General features: G+C 44.5%; 1 long non-coding RNA gene across 1 annotated transcript; it reads left to right on the top strand.

The window, feature by feature from the left end:
* Window positions 1-927: 927 nt before the first annotated feature.
* Window positions 928-12,629, top strand: LOC112449318 (uncharacterized). The gene is made up of 4 exons (XR_003037860.2): window positions 928-3,007; window positions 3,791-8,849; window positions 11,872-12,027; window positions 12,214-12,629. It is a non-coding gene; the product is annotated as an uncharacterized lncRNA (long non-coding RNA).
* Window positions 12,630-15,278: the final 2,649 nt, after the last annotated feature.

The raw sequence follows: 15,278 nt of genomic DNA, 5'->3' as shown, positions 1-15,278 counted from the left end.
CATGATCTTTGCTGATGGGAATGCCTGCCTTATCCCCTCTGACTGCAGGAGAGAGATGACACAGGTGTCATTCTGTCGAGGGTGATGGATGAGATGACTGGGTGGCAAGGAGGCAAGCTGCTGGGTCATCTTAACTTCTTAAGGAGCAGGAATCATTTTCCTACAGCCATAAAGATCATAAACATGACCCAGCTCATCTCTCTCTCTCTCCCATGAAAGACACATCCATTATTACAGACAAAACATTTTTCTCATCAGGTTACCGTTCATGGAGATGCTCCCTGGGACCCATTTAGTCTTTATTGTTTTAAACGGCCTGGGCTGGAGCATGAGGAAATTAGTCTTCAGTTTGTTGACCTTGAAAGCTTGATCTAGAAGGAGGTGGCGATGCCCACCCTGTCCAGCACCTGCCAGAGGTCTCTGGGCTATCCCACCGCCTCCCTCTCTGCCCCACTGTTTCTTGGCCACAGACTCCCTGGCCTCAGCTTTCCTCATAAATACTAAATGCAGGCCCATCTTGCGGGGAGGGGGGGTCTCCTCCCTCTGATGTAAACATGGCAACTCCTGCTCAACAAAAGTGTGCTTTCCCTGGTAGAGCCATAGTCTAGAATGCTCCTCTCCCCAACACATGATTTCTATCACCACCCCGTGTGTTAGTTTCTCTTTCATCTGAATTCTTGTTCATATGTTTGCCTGATCATTGTTTGTTTCCGCTTAGAATGTGGCTCCAGGAAGGAAGGGCTCCCTTGATCCCCTCTGTCCCTCAGAGGTGTGAACAGCACCTGACATTCAACCGCTGAGTGAACTTGAAGAATCCAAATGTCGATGTCCTTTAAAAAAAACTTTATAAATCTATCAGTTACTTAAAAAAAAATTGAATTATAGTTGATATAATACACTTTTAAGTCTTGAGCTGTCCCTCAGAGGTGTGAACAGCACCTGACATTCAACCGCTGAGTGAACTTGAAGAATCCAAATGTCGATGTCCTTTAAAAAAAACTTTATAAATCTATCAGTTACTTAAAAAAAAATTGAATTATAGTTGATATAATACACTTTTAAGTCTTGAGTTCCTGCGGTAGACAGAGCAAGGCACTGCTGATGGTCTTTTTAAAAAATATTTTAATTAATTAATTTATTTGGCTATGCCAAGTCTTAGTTATGGCATACAGGAGCTTTAGTTACAGCATATGGGATCTAATTCTCTGACCAGAGTTTGAACAGGGGCCCCTTGCTTTGGGACTTCATGGCCTTAGCCACTGAACCACCAGGCATGTCCCAACTGCTGATGGTCTTGACCTTCCTTGACAACAGCAGACATAAGCATTTGTGATTCCTGAAACTCAGTCTTCTCATCAACCTGTGCAAGCATTTAGCTCTTGCAAACAGGCTCTCCAAGTCAAGGAACATTCCAGAGAAAGAAGGCGCTAGGCTCTGGAGTGGACGTGTACTGACACCCTTCATCTCGCTGTTTACTTTAGCACCATATGTTCACTTTCTTCCCGAGACTTTCATCTGGCTTCTTTCCAGTAGCCTGTCAGGAAGTTATAGACTAAGCACCCTTCAACGGTTAGCCCAGACTTTAGTTGTGTTTTGAAAGATGAATTTAGAGGTAATTTTCCAATTACCAGTGGTCGTCACATAAACAGACAAAAGACCGCTGAGTCTTTGCCTTGGCACAAATGGGCCTTCACTCCGGCAGGAACCGGTTGTGGTGTCTTAGTGATGAATGCAGGGAATCAACAGCTTAAAAGCCAATTAGCTTTCTGCTTCTTTTACTAATGAGGGGACAGTGCCGGGCAGAGTTTGGCTGCTTGAGAGTGGAGTTCAATAGGGCCAGCCGTGGAAGTTAACCTAGCAGAACTGATGAAGGGAACACACTTCAAGGACGTCTGTGTTCTTAGCAGTATCAGAATTCTCATCTTCATCTGATGGAACGATTCTGAGCCCGAATTATCAGTGCAAATGTTCAGGATGTAATAGCTATTGACGCTTATTCTAGATAATAATGCCTAAAGATATCGCTGGGACATTTTTCATGGGAGCTTGACTCTGCAAGTGGAAGTTTTTCTGCACTGTTGCTATCTGCAAAAATGTCAAACTTATACACGCTAATATTCATAAGGTGGCATTGGTATTTGTTTCTACAGTTGTTTCTGTGGCATTGTGCTTCATTATAATGAGTGCGGGTTGTGTCACGGGTTGATGGCACAGGGTGACCAATGGGATGGGGTGAGGGGGTGATTACCTTGAGGCTGTTGCTTGGGCTCAGGGTCTGATTTGCTGCCATGAAGGTCTAGGAACTTAATTCTGTCAGGAAGGCACTGATGTATCAGTTGGTGCCAATTTCTTAATTTACAGCAAAACACTCCCTTTCTAGAAAGATAGGCCCCAACTCTACCATCTAGGGTTTCTCATTTCTCACAGCTACTGTGATTAGTACTGTGGCTGGTGGACAGACAGACCAGGTGAGTCCTAGCTCCACTGGTTAGCTCCAGCAAGCTGCAACTTTTCTGAGACTCATTTTCTGCCTTTGTAAGACAGCCGTCCGGCCTCCTACTCATAGGATGACTGGGAAGATTAAAGGAAAATACTTATGTAAACTGCTGGGTCCAAAAAAGAAGCATTGCATGGTTTTAATGAGACAGCTAAATGCAGTGGTTTAAGAGTATAGACTTCAGGGTCAACGAGTGGCTTCCTGTTCCAGCAGTTGTCCCCTGAAATAAACTGGTTCATTTTTCTGAGATTCAGTCTTTTCATCTGCTAAATGGGATCACAGTAGCATTTACTGAACAGAATATTATTACTGCATAGATTTTCTTGCATAGATCTTCTTATGTTGAAGGACACATGGAGTGGTGATCGTGCTGCCTGGAAATAGCATGGGCTCTGGTGAACAGAATCTGCCCTGTCATGAGGAATCAGTAGTTTGGCTGGTGGAAACCACAGTAGCTACGGTGACACCACCAGCAACCAAGCAGAACAAGCAAGAGGTGAAGGCTGCCTGGTGAGCACAGAACTGAGTGAAGAGGTTGACTGTAGCCGGCAGAGCTTCTCCACCCATCATTTATTGGTATTTCCGGTGGACATGGGTTTGAACAAGCTCTGGGAGTTGGTGATGGACAGGGAAGCCTGGCATGCTGCAGTCCATGGGATCGCAAAGAGTTGGACACGACTGAGTGACTGAACTGAACTGAACAGGCGGAGGGATTCTCTGTGTGGGGCTGTTTGTGCCATTACCCAGGGCTGAGTTGCATCTCTGGTGTCTACCCCCAGATGCTAGTATCACCACCCCACTGTGACGACCAAAGATGTTGTTGTTCAGTCACTAAGTTGTGTCCAACTCTTTGTGACTGGTGGACTGTAGCATGCCAGGCTTCCCTGTCCTTCACTGTCTCCCAGAATTTGCTCAAGGTCATGTCCATTGAGTCGATGATACTATCTAACCATCTCATCCTCTGTCACCCTCTCCTCCTGCCCTCAATGTTTCCCAGCATTAGGGTCTTTTCCAGCACTTCACATCAGGTGGTCAAAGTGTTGGAGTCTCAGCTTCAGCTTCAGTCCTTCCAATGAATACTCAGGGTTTTGGACACTGACACATATCCCCAGAGTGAGGAGAGATTCACCCCACTGGAGGAGCTCTAGTCTAAGGGGCAGCCTCACCCAGAAGTCCACTGTCCTCTGTAACACACTTCAGTGTCCACACCTGTGCAGACTCCTCCCTGACTGAAAGTGTGCTCTGATCTTCCCTTTTCCAGACTAATCTCTGCTATCATTTGTCTGATGACAGATACCGAACGGCTACAGTGAACCAAGTACCTGGCGGGTAGTTTATCGGGGAGTGAGGCTCAGCCTCTGCCTCGGGGACACTCCCTCCAGACCTTCCACCTCACGCCCTCCGTCCACACTCTCCTGCTCGGGTCTCTGTCTTGACTCCAGCTTTTGGAATCTCCCTTCAGCCTGGACCAGGACACCCCTCGCCCCCTCGGAATCAAGACTTCTCTGCAGAGAATCGCTTCTCTGGAGAGCTCATCTTTTCCCCCGTGTGATTGCCCACGGCATCTTCTAGCATTGTGATCCTGGGGGATGCGAATAAGCCTCGCTGGACCACAGGTTCCTGTGTAAAACGAGAACAGTGATGTGTCCCCCAGGTGATGCTTGCATGCAGGTGGACCGAGATTCCAGGCCCTTTTACCTGTTCTCTCTCTTTTCTAAGGATAACCTTGTTCTCAATTGTACCTCCTCTGACCGCTTGATATTTACCACAAAGTGATTTTTAAAGACAGGGTTAAGTTATCGTGTCTAAACTTCAGTTTTTGGTTCTATACTCCTGATGCCTATATTTGTCTGCATTACTATCCAGTTTCAAAATGCTCCTTACCAGCAGAACTCAGTAGTCTGTAGATCTCTATATCATGGCCAGAATAACTTTGTTGTTGTTGCTGAGTCGCTAAGTCGTCTCTGACTCTTTGCAACCCCAAGGACTGTAGCCCACCAGGCTCCTCTGTCCATGGGATTTCCCAGGCAAGAATACTGAGTGGGTTGCCGTTTCCTTCTCTAGGGGATCTTCCCGGATCAGGGATAGAACTTGGGTCTCCCGTATTGGCAGGTGGATTCTTTACCACTGAACCACCAGGGAAGCCCCATCTAGAAGAGCTTGTCCCATTGTAATTTGGACTAATGTCAGAGAAGGCTTGGCTGAATTAGTAAAAGTGCAAATAATTTTCCAATTTATGAAATAAGGTATTTTATCACATTCAAAACAAGCAAGAACTGGGCTAGTTAACTATGGGTGAAGAAGACGGGGAACTTCATTTTGTAAGATCTGGATTGCCTGTGCATTTTTTGTCCCTGTGCAGTACCCACCAGTACATAAGTGTATCCATAATCTCTGCTCTGCTTAATGTGTTAGGGAACAGCTTGAACTCTTAAGGAGCTTCAACAGTCACCAGAAATGCTGTTGACACGGTTAATTTGCTTAGCAAAGGCTTTCTCAAAGGATCTTAAAAGGTAAACTTTAACTCGGCCTCTGTCAGGATTGCCGTTAGAGGTGCAGAACTGATGAAGTTAAGTTAGCTCGTTTCCACCTCTGCTGCACTTACCAGGGCAACAGTTCCATATTCCTGAAATACATAATGTTCATGTCATGACACCGTTTTTATAACTGCTTCACATAATTTAATTTGGGGCACCCAATTTAATTGTGTGTGTCCTGCTTTAACTATGGATTTTTCAAAGGTAAATGAATATTTTTAACAGGAAATCTTAATTCCTGCTCACCCACACCAGCTCCTTGTTCTTTGTCTTAGAACTTGAATCATTGCCATGAGGTCTCCCGGAAAGCTTGCTTGTCTAGACATGGGTCAGATTTGCGCTGGTCTCTAACAAACTGTGTTAATTTCTTCGATATTCAGTTTCAGTGTTTTGGAATTATCTTCCATTTTTCTCCCTTCTCAGAATCATAAAGATCAGATTTAAGAAGAGAAGGGGTCTAGAGGCAGAAAATAGGAAGTTTTCATATAAAATCCTGTCCACAGGATCTCTCAGATCTGCAAAATGAAAATGGATGGGTTAGCATGACAGAATTCTGAAAAGATCTTTAAGAGAGAGAGGGCAGAAGGGGAGCCATGGAAGAAGGCAGAAATGTCACAAAGGGTGTTTCATAAAACACATGAAATGGCTTTCTAAGCCATTTAGAGATAATGTGACGTTTAAGGCTGGAGAGGCAGTGCTGGCTGTGGAGGGGTGGGGCTGGCCCAGGAATATTGGGTCTTTAGTATATGCCCTGATGCAGGGCAAGATTAGGAGAAAGATGGGACACCAACCACAGTTACCAAGTAAATTCATACAAGGCCAGCAACATCGACCATTTGTTGTTGTTGTTCAGTCGCTAAGTAATGTCCCATTCTTTGTGACCTCATGGACTGTAGCACACCAGGCTCCTCTGTCCTCCACTGTGTCCCGGAGTTTGCTCAAATTCTTATCTATTGAGTCGACAATGCTATCTAACCATTTTATCCTCTGCCGCCCCCTTTTCCATTTGCCTTCAATCTTTCCCAGCATCAGGGTCTTTTCCAATGAGTTGGTCTTTTCCATCAGGTGGCCAAAGTATTGGAGCTTCAGTTTCAGCATCAGTCTTTAAAGCCCCCAAATGGAAACAACCCAAGTGTCCATCAATGGGTAAGCAAAATGCGATATAAACACACAGTGGAATACTATTCAGCCACGAAAAGGTATGAAGTATTGACATATCCTACAATGCGGATAAACCTTGAAAATATTATGCTAAATGAAGGAAGCTCCAAAAGGCCACATTTTGTATGATTCCATTTATAGAAAATTTGATTTCATTTACAGGCAAATCTATAGAGATGGAAAAGGGATTGGTGGTTGCTAAGGGGTTAGGAGATAGTAATGAGGAGTAGCTGGGAATGAGCGACTCATTTCCCTTTGAGGTTATGAAATGTTTTAAAAGTGAGTGGGGTGATGGTTGCTTACTTCTGTGAATATATTAAAAACCACTGAACTGTACACTGTACTTTTAAAGGATGAATTATTTTAGGGTGTCTGAATTATGTGTTATGGGGGGAGAGAATTAGGAGGTTATGGTCATAAAAACTTGAAATAGGATTTTTATAATCGTTATTTCTGTTAACAAAAGCAGTACTTCCAGTTGCTGAGTTGCTGGAAAGAGTTTGGGGTTTGGAATTCAGAGACCTGCCTCTAAGCTTCAGGCAAATCTCTTAAACTCCCAGGGCCTCAATTTCCTCATCTAAACCTTAGGGAGTTAGATAAAATGATCCATGTGTTCCTTTCCAACTCTAAATGTTCTGTGATTTCCAAGATTCTCCTCCTATCTTCTTTCTTCCTAAGCATCACCCCCAGAAAATTCCACCTGACACCTCCCTGCTATCACTGACATGAAGAGGGCTTATTTTGTTAAATAACTTTGAATGTTTTATATGCTGGGTTTCCTTTGCACAGGATATCCTTAAAGCCGGACATTCTTAACTCTTCTTAAACTGTCCCATACAATTCTAAAATTATTTAGAAACATCATGCATGGGTCATCAGAATTGTGACCATTGACCTATGTTTATGTAACCTTCTGGTTACACAATCAAGCCAGGTGAGGTTAGAAAAAGGAGTGTCTGGACTTTTGTCCAGTATCTGCCCGTGGGATCAATTTATCACCTTATTTTCTTTCTTGATTCCTGTTTATGTCTCCTGATCTTATTCAAAGTGACTTGAAAACATTAGGTACAGCTCTTGATTCTATTAAACTGATGGCTCTAAGTGAAAAAAACAAGACTGTCAACTTAGAGCTGCAGATAAGGCCAGTTTCTGGGGACATGAGGACAGCAAGCTTTACCTGAAACTGACATCTGAAAGTTAAAGGTGGAGGGGGCTGGTGGGGAGGAAAGAAAGTAAAGAAAAGGAGTTATGTTACAGTCGGTAAAGGTTAGAAATGAATCACCAGATCAGGGTAGGAAACCAAGTAATAAAATAAGTGCATAATAGTGGGTTGCCAGGCAGACAGTGGGCTAATACTAAAGTGACAATTGAATACAGAAGTGGGGGCTGAGCGAGGGAAGAGTGGGCGAGATGGAAAAACAAAGTAAGACATCATCAAAGCCAACACAGAGGGGAAGAGCAGTCTGTCACATTGTCTTTGGAGAAATTAAGAAGCCAGACAAATTATAAGTGTATCTTCCCTGGGAAACATGATCAGACAGTCTCAGGTTGGCACTCCTGGAGGGGTGGTGAGTGGCGCTGTGGGGTCCTATGGGTTGACGTCTCCGACTCCTTTGGGGACAGTCAGGACTTGACAGGGTTTGCAGGTGTCAGCGAAGTGCAAGAGTGAGAGCAGGGTGATGCTTGGGGGTTTTGCAGGACCTCTGGATTTTTCTGTTCAGAAAGAGAATAGCAGACAGAGGCAAAGACAAGTAATGTTACTGGGGAGGGGAGAGCTGTGTATTCAGCTGTGGGCTGCCAGGCCTTATCGCTCTGATTTTTCCCAAGGCCCCGTGCAATGGGGCTATTCTCATTGTGCTGTTCCATACGAGAACCCTGGGACAGCTTGCATGACCACACGCAGCAAGGATGCCCTGCTTCTAACCTCCCTGACACCTGTCTCCCTTCCTGGGTCTCCTTCTGGAGCCACTGCATGCATGGTTGAACATGCCTCTCCCAGCCAGGGCTGGAGGGAGGGGTTTTCAGGGACCACCTGGACTTGGATGACATGGATTTCGCTTGTCCTGACACCATAAAGGAAATGGACAGGGCCACTCTGAACACTTGATCTTTTTTTGCATTCAGTTGTCTTTTTCTTCTCTCCATTGGCAATGGCTTCAGAATAATGCCTTGCACAGAGTGTGTCTCATTGTATCTCAGGAACAAGCTGCACAGAAACCCCCCATCCCCCTCCCCCCAACAAACACCAGCCATGCCCAAGCAGCCTGCAGAGCTGGCCACAGCCTGGGGTTCAGGTGGGCCTCAGGTGATGCATGGGGCAGCTTAGCTCAGCGTCCAGGTGAAAGGAAGGGTCTTGGCAAGATGGGATTCCTCACTCCATCTCTCTCTAGCCCACAGAGTCAGGCAACCACACACAGCCACAGTGGCCTCTGCAGTCTAAGAAGGGTTTCAGTCTCCTTCTAGAAGTTTCTCTCCAGTTCTCAAATGTCATGACCAAAGGAAGGAAGAAAGTCTGACTTTGAAATTGATGCCTTGACACAGCAAGGCAAAGAAAGTTTCTAGCGGACGGCCCAGGCCTTGCTGTTTTGTGAAGATAACAGGAAGAGTAATTTGTTTTCAGAGTGTAATTTTATTGTATCTTAATGCAAAAGAAGGTGAGATAAATTCCTTATTATTTTATAATAACCCTATCATTTTTAGAATACCATACTGTTTTAATAACCATTTCACTGCAAGTGATGAATATGTAATTGCATTTCTTATATGTTAGCATATTATAAGTTAGCACCAAAAGCTTTCCTTTTTTCCTCCTTTAATTTTTATATTTTCACCATTGAAAATCTTTTAAACATTTCAAATGGCTCATTCAGGCTTATATTGTAGACTTTGCGCCACAAAACTTTTGCCATCATCTTTCTTTTTCAGATGGCAAATTACCATGAAAGGTTTAATGAATAAATAAATTAAAAATGACCAGAGAAAGGTCCCAGCAAAGCAGTATGTGTTTGGGGCATTTTGGCTGACATTTAGCAGATAGAGACGGTCTTATGATCTTATGATGAAAGATGAACTTAAGCCCCGCCACCACCCACGCTGACTCTCCTTCCTGACTCCTAAGAGTTTTCATGGCGTGGTTATGTAAATGCACAGAACATGAGGGAAATTATTGTTTAAAAAACAAATGAATCACCAATTTAAAGGCGTTTCTGCATTCTCGCTTTTATGTCTATGGTGACTCATGACGGTACTGCTTTTTCAGAGATGGAGTTTGGAACAAGTTTGCAGGCCTGTATTGATCCCTTTGTTAACTTACCATCGATCATCTAATTTAGTGCTGTTGTTATTTATTCCCAGCAAGACACTTGCTTGGGTTTTTTGGTACTTTGTTTACTCAAAGAAGAATTCTTGTACAAAGTCAGGAAACTAGAGAGGTAAAGTACTTAATACGGATAAAACCTGGAGCCTTCTTGATGTGCTTGGAAGTCCACACAAGACATAAGAGTGGCAAGGAATCTGGGGCCTGGGCAGGGCCCCCAGAGCTGTCCTCCTGTTATGTTAAGGGGAACATTTACTTCTGGCTGATTTTCCCATAGCCCAGTGTTAAGACTCAAAGCTCCCATCATTTTTTTTGGTGGCAGGGTCGGCAGGGGAGCACCATGCAGCATACTGGATCTTAGTTTTCCGACAAGGGATCAACCCATGCCCCCTGCAGTAGAAATGTGGAGTCTTAACCTCTAGGCTGCAAGGGAAGTCCCAAGCTCCCATCCTTAAACCCAATGTTGTGAGGAACCCAGGAGTAGATGACTCAGAGTTGGGCTCCTCTTAACCAAGCTCATGAGACTGATGTTTAGAACAAGAACCCCAACATGCTAACCTGCAATGAGACCAGAGCTGTGCTGGGACTGAGCTCCTGGCATCTACATCCTGCATGGCTTTCAGAAGCCAAATTATACTCTCAGCATGCCCAGGAGTGGAGAACTCAAGCAAAGGAGTTGGTTAGCATAAGCTGAATTTACTTATGCAGACAACAGCAGCCACTGGATATTTACCATGATCAGATCTGGGACATAATCATGACCAAGACTAACAAGGTGTTTGTCCAGCACAGAGCTCATCATGATTGAGTCAGGGATTCTGAATTTAACCTGTAACAATTGAAGACACTAATGTCAAGTAGTAGTAAAGGAAGTAAAGGAAAGAGACACATGAGGAGACAGTGTGCTGGGGGGTCCTGGGAAGGGCTGAGCCCCGAGTGGCAGGAGGAATGCTCCAGGCAGAGACAAGAGAAGGTGCAAAGGCCCTGAGGTAGAAACAAAGGTGGCTCAAGGATGTGACCAAGTTTAACTCACAAAAAGGAAGCTGGTTTTGGAGTTTTGAAGAGCTCCTTGTAGCTCCCAGGGGCTGATCACAGACTGATATGGAGGGTGAGGTAAGCAGATTTTAAAAAACCAATGGCGGTTTTTTTGATATTGATATTGATACCTGTGGCGGATTCATTTTGATATTTGGCAAAACTAATACAATTATGTAAAGTTTAAAAATAAAATAAAATTAGAAAAAAATAAATAAAAAAATTAAAAAACCAATGGACTGAAAATTTTCGGATTCTTCTTGTTGCTCTATGCACCATCCCACACCCATCTCATCCTTCACATCAGTTAGCACGGTATCTGGCCTCATGAATTGCATGAATATGGGCTTCCCTGGTGGCTCAGATGGTAAAGAATCTACCTGCAATACAGGAGAGTGGAGTTCAATCCCTGGGTCAGTAAGATCCCCTGGAGAAGGGAATGGCAACCCACTCCAGTATCCTTGACTGGAAAATTCCATGGACAGAGGAGCCTGGTGGGCCACAGTCCATGGGGTCGCAAAGAGTCAGACATGACTGAGTGATTAACACACTTTATGTATCAGTAAATGTCCCAGGCACTTGTAGAAAGGGAAGGAGCGGCATGGGCAAAAACTTATTTAGCAAAAGTAAATCCCCTTTTGTTAAAATGTGAGTGCCTGCAACTGGAGATAGTAAGGTCATCTCACAGAGATTACCCATCCAGGCCTCTATTTGCATGGAAAGTTAGATTTCATCTCTGACTTACACTTAAAAAAAAAAAGAACAACATGTGTCATATGAAACTTTTTTGACATGACAATACCTGGAATAATTAGATACATAAAGAACAATGAAACGCCAAGTGTTTCTAAGTATATTTGGAGCAGTTATTATCCACCATCAGTGCCTTTCAAATGTCACTTGTGGAGTGTTCCTCTGTTTGTCTCGAAGAAAACTTTTTCGCTGTTCTTCTTTAAAGTAGTTGAGAGTATTTTAAATCTCTGTGTTGAACTAAGGCAAGTCACTCCAAAATTAAAGTGCTCAAAACCTTTATTTTGAAAAGCCCAAGTGGTGCCCATCAAATCAGTGAGAAGAACATTCTCTTTTCAGAATTTAGCATGCTCTTCTGGAAATGTCAGATGTGCTCTCATTTAAATAATGTGACATCTCACAAGGAGACGTCTGATGAGCATCGCATTCAATTGTTAAAAGTACGACAAAAAAAGTCCAAGAAGTTCCCCCCACCCCAAAATCTATCATTAATAATTCACATGAGCTACTTTATAGGTGGACGCCTACTGAATGTGATTTAATTTCTCTCTCTTTCTTTCTCTCTGCAAATGGAGGCTCTGAAGACTCATTTTAACAGAAGCAACACCTGAAATTTTCACTTGAAAGGAAAAAACAAAGCATTACATTTGCTCAGCTGTGTTTTGCGTGTTCAAAATGTATGCAAAAATGTTCTAAACACAGAAGTGCTTGACGTGCATCTTTAAATACAGGTATTTTGCAAACATGACGTGCCCTCCAGCATGTGAAATTTTATTTATTTATTTATTTTTTAAATTTTATTTTATTTTTAAACTTTACATAATTGTATTCAGCATGTGAAATTTTAATTTACCACCACAGGCCAGCTCACAGAGAATCCAAGCTTGCTTGTTTGTGGCTCGTTGCATTTTTCACAGGTGCCCACAGCATTCAAAATGCTCATGAATCTTGAAACTTGGAACCCAGAAGTTATAATTTGCTGAATAGAAATAAACACAAGAAATAAACACGAGTCCCTGAAGGACTGGTTCATGGCTACCATTTTCCTGAAATGCCAGAGGACCAGGAAGACAAGTGTCTTCCCATCCTGAATACAGGATGGGTTGATGGAACAGGTCAGTGGGAAGGGTACTAAAGAGCTGTTCCTATGCCTGGGATTCAGCCTTTTCCTCTTTCTCTTCCTTTGCCCTGCGTGCATGCTCAGTCACTTTAGTCGTGTCCAATTCTGTGTGACCCCATGGACTATAGCCCACCAAGCTCCTCTGTTCGTGAGTTTCTCCAGGCAAGAATACTGACGTGGGTTGCCATGCCCTCCTCCAGGGGATTCTTCCCAACCCAGGGATCAAAACTGCGTCTCTTATGTCTTCTTTGCTTGCCACCCTTGGTCAAAATATGGAGGCCTGACTTTAGCCCAGGGAGAAAAAGGCTGACCTTGCTGTCAGGTGAATTCTTGGACAGGCGGCTCACCCTTACCTGTGGACCAGCCGTGGCACCCACAGTGTCAGGACCAATGGCTTCCCCAGTGCTGAATGAGGTCAGGGATGGAAAACCACTAAGAAATGCTGCTCGCACAGCCCCCCAGTCCAGGACATGGCTCTGTGAAGGAGAGACCGTCCTCTGTTGGAGAAAGTCAAGTCAGGAGGACCTGAGTCACCGTGGGCACTTGGGATGTGGCCCATGATGCAGAATCAAGCGGGGAGGGAAGCGTGGTGGGCTGCCATGCTCCCTCTTCCCGGGCTTAAATTAATTTCTTCAAATGTTCTCGTTAGTTAACGATGATTGATAGAGTGGAGATATTATTAATAAAAATTAGGTACCCAGCCTGGGAATGGACTTTGGTTCGTGCCTCGGCACTTAGCAAAGGTCAGGTGTGAAAAGGGTATTTTCAGCAGCTTGCGATTGGAATGCGTCTGGCCAGATGGAAAATGACTCCAGCCATTTATCAAAGCTGTCAAGACACCAGAATTGTTTACCAATATTCACAATGAGCTCTGCGGGCTGATAATAGGAGCCCGGTTGGCTGGAACTCTGGATTTTGGGAACGACTCGGGATATTTAGTGCACCTATTTGATTCAGTGTGGGTACTCCTGTGGTTGCTGATGGTCTTAATTATGAGAAGGCACTGTGGGACTTCTGGAAAAGTAAACAACACTGCTCAGAAAAACGCCTTCCCCGGCAGCTTCGAATAAGCCCAGGTAGACCGTGCTCCAGGGAGCTGATGCAACGAGGGGAATGGAGTGAAAAACGAGCCGCTCGCTCCACACATGATAACATGAGTCTGATTCCAGGAAATGAGAGGGTAGAAGAGTAGACAGGAAAGCATATGGAAAAAGTTAAATAAAAACCTGAGGTGCTGCTGCTGTTGCTCCACGGTTAGGGATTTAGTAGGGGTGGTGCATGGATTGGGCGTATTTATCGCCTGCACCCTGTGCTTGTCACTATGGCCGTGGGAAGTTCCACTCCTCCTTGTATAGAACTTGTCCTCCAGCTTGGTTTGTTTAGCGATCATTTGCTATACACCTACTATGTGCTGGGCTTGGTTTAAGGGGGGGAGTTTGATGAAAGGAGTGAGAACACAGACTCCTAGAAATCAGGGGTCTTGCCTTTGCCTTTCTGTCCCTGCAAAAAAAAAAACATACAGTGTGGAATCTAGAAAAGTGGTACAGATGAACCTATTTGCAGGCAGAAATAGAGATGCAGATGTAGAAAGCCAACTTGTAGACATAGTGGGGAGAAAGGGAGGGCGGGTCGGATTGGGAGAGTAGCATTGATGTATTTACATTGCCACGTGTAAAATAGATAGCTAGTGGGAAGCTGCTGTAAAGCACAGGGAGCTCAGCTAGGTGCTCTGTGATGACCTAGAGCGGTGGGATGGGAAGGGTGGGAGGGAGGGCTAAGAGGGAGGGAATATATATATCCATATAGCTGATTCACATTGTTGTAGAGTAGAAACTAGCACAACATCATAAAGCAATTATACTCCAATAAGAAGTAAAAACATAAAGGTGTTTATTTGGGCTACCAGGTATGATCTGGCTACCCTCTGATGTAAGTACTATAATTATCCTCACCTAAGGGGTGAGGAGACTGGAGAAGATACAAAGACTATGACTTGACTAGGCCACGTGGTCCAGGTAGCGATGGAAGTGTTAGACTCTGGCGTCCATGCTGCTGGCTACTATGCCTCCCTGAAGGACACTGGGGGTCCCATCTTCAGGTTGAAATACCCAGCCAATCTCTGTTTCTCATGACTGGAATGCTCAAAGAGGGTCCACTGCTCAGCGACGTTGACCCATCTCTGTATTAAAACTGGTGTCTGGGAGCCCAGACTTCCCACTGTGTTCCAGCCCCATAGCAGTTGGCCCTGCCACGTGGAGAGGGAGCCCACAGGGGCTTGTGGGCTGAGGTCAGCCCCTGAGACAGACGACTGTGCCCTAGACCCTGTGGTCCTGGCCAGGCACACCCGCAACAAGGCAGAGAAGGATTGAGAAAGAGGCCTCTTGCATCACAGCTTCCCTGAGCCAATACAGGGAAAGTAACCTGGCCTAACCTCGGCTTTTGGCAGAACTGCAGAATGGAATTTTAAGTTTTTTTTTTTTTTTTTGATGTGGACCATTTTAAAAGTCTTTACTGAACTTGTTACAACACTGCTTCTGTTTTATGTTTGGGATTTTTGGCTGTGAAGCATGTGGGATTCTAGCTCCCTGACCAGAGATCAAATCCTCACCCCCTGCATTGGAAGCTGAAGTCTTAACCACTGGATTGACCACCAGGGAAGTCCCTGGAATTCTGCCTGATCGAAAATTAAAGAATGACAGACACTAACACATATAAGGGGCAGAGGTCTCCCCAGCTCCTGCTTCCCATTTTCCCATCTGAAACACTGACTCACTGATGAGATGAATCTCTTCTATCTGTGTTGGCCTGATTCTAGGTACCTCCAGCAGATTTCTCACCCCTTTGACAATTTTACTTTTTCCT

Source organism: Bos taurus, chromosome 13 (genome assembly GCF_002263795.3).
Source record: "Bos taurus isolate L1 Dominette 01449 registration number 42190680 breed Hereford chromosome 13, ARS-UCD2.0, whole genome shotgun sequence".
Classification (NCBI taxonomy): domain Eukaryota; kingdom Metazoa; phylum Chordata; class Mammalia; order Artiodactyla; family Bovidae; genus Bos; species Bos taurus.
This window is presented reverse-complemented; position numbering and strand designations above follow the sequence as displayed.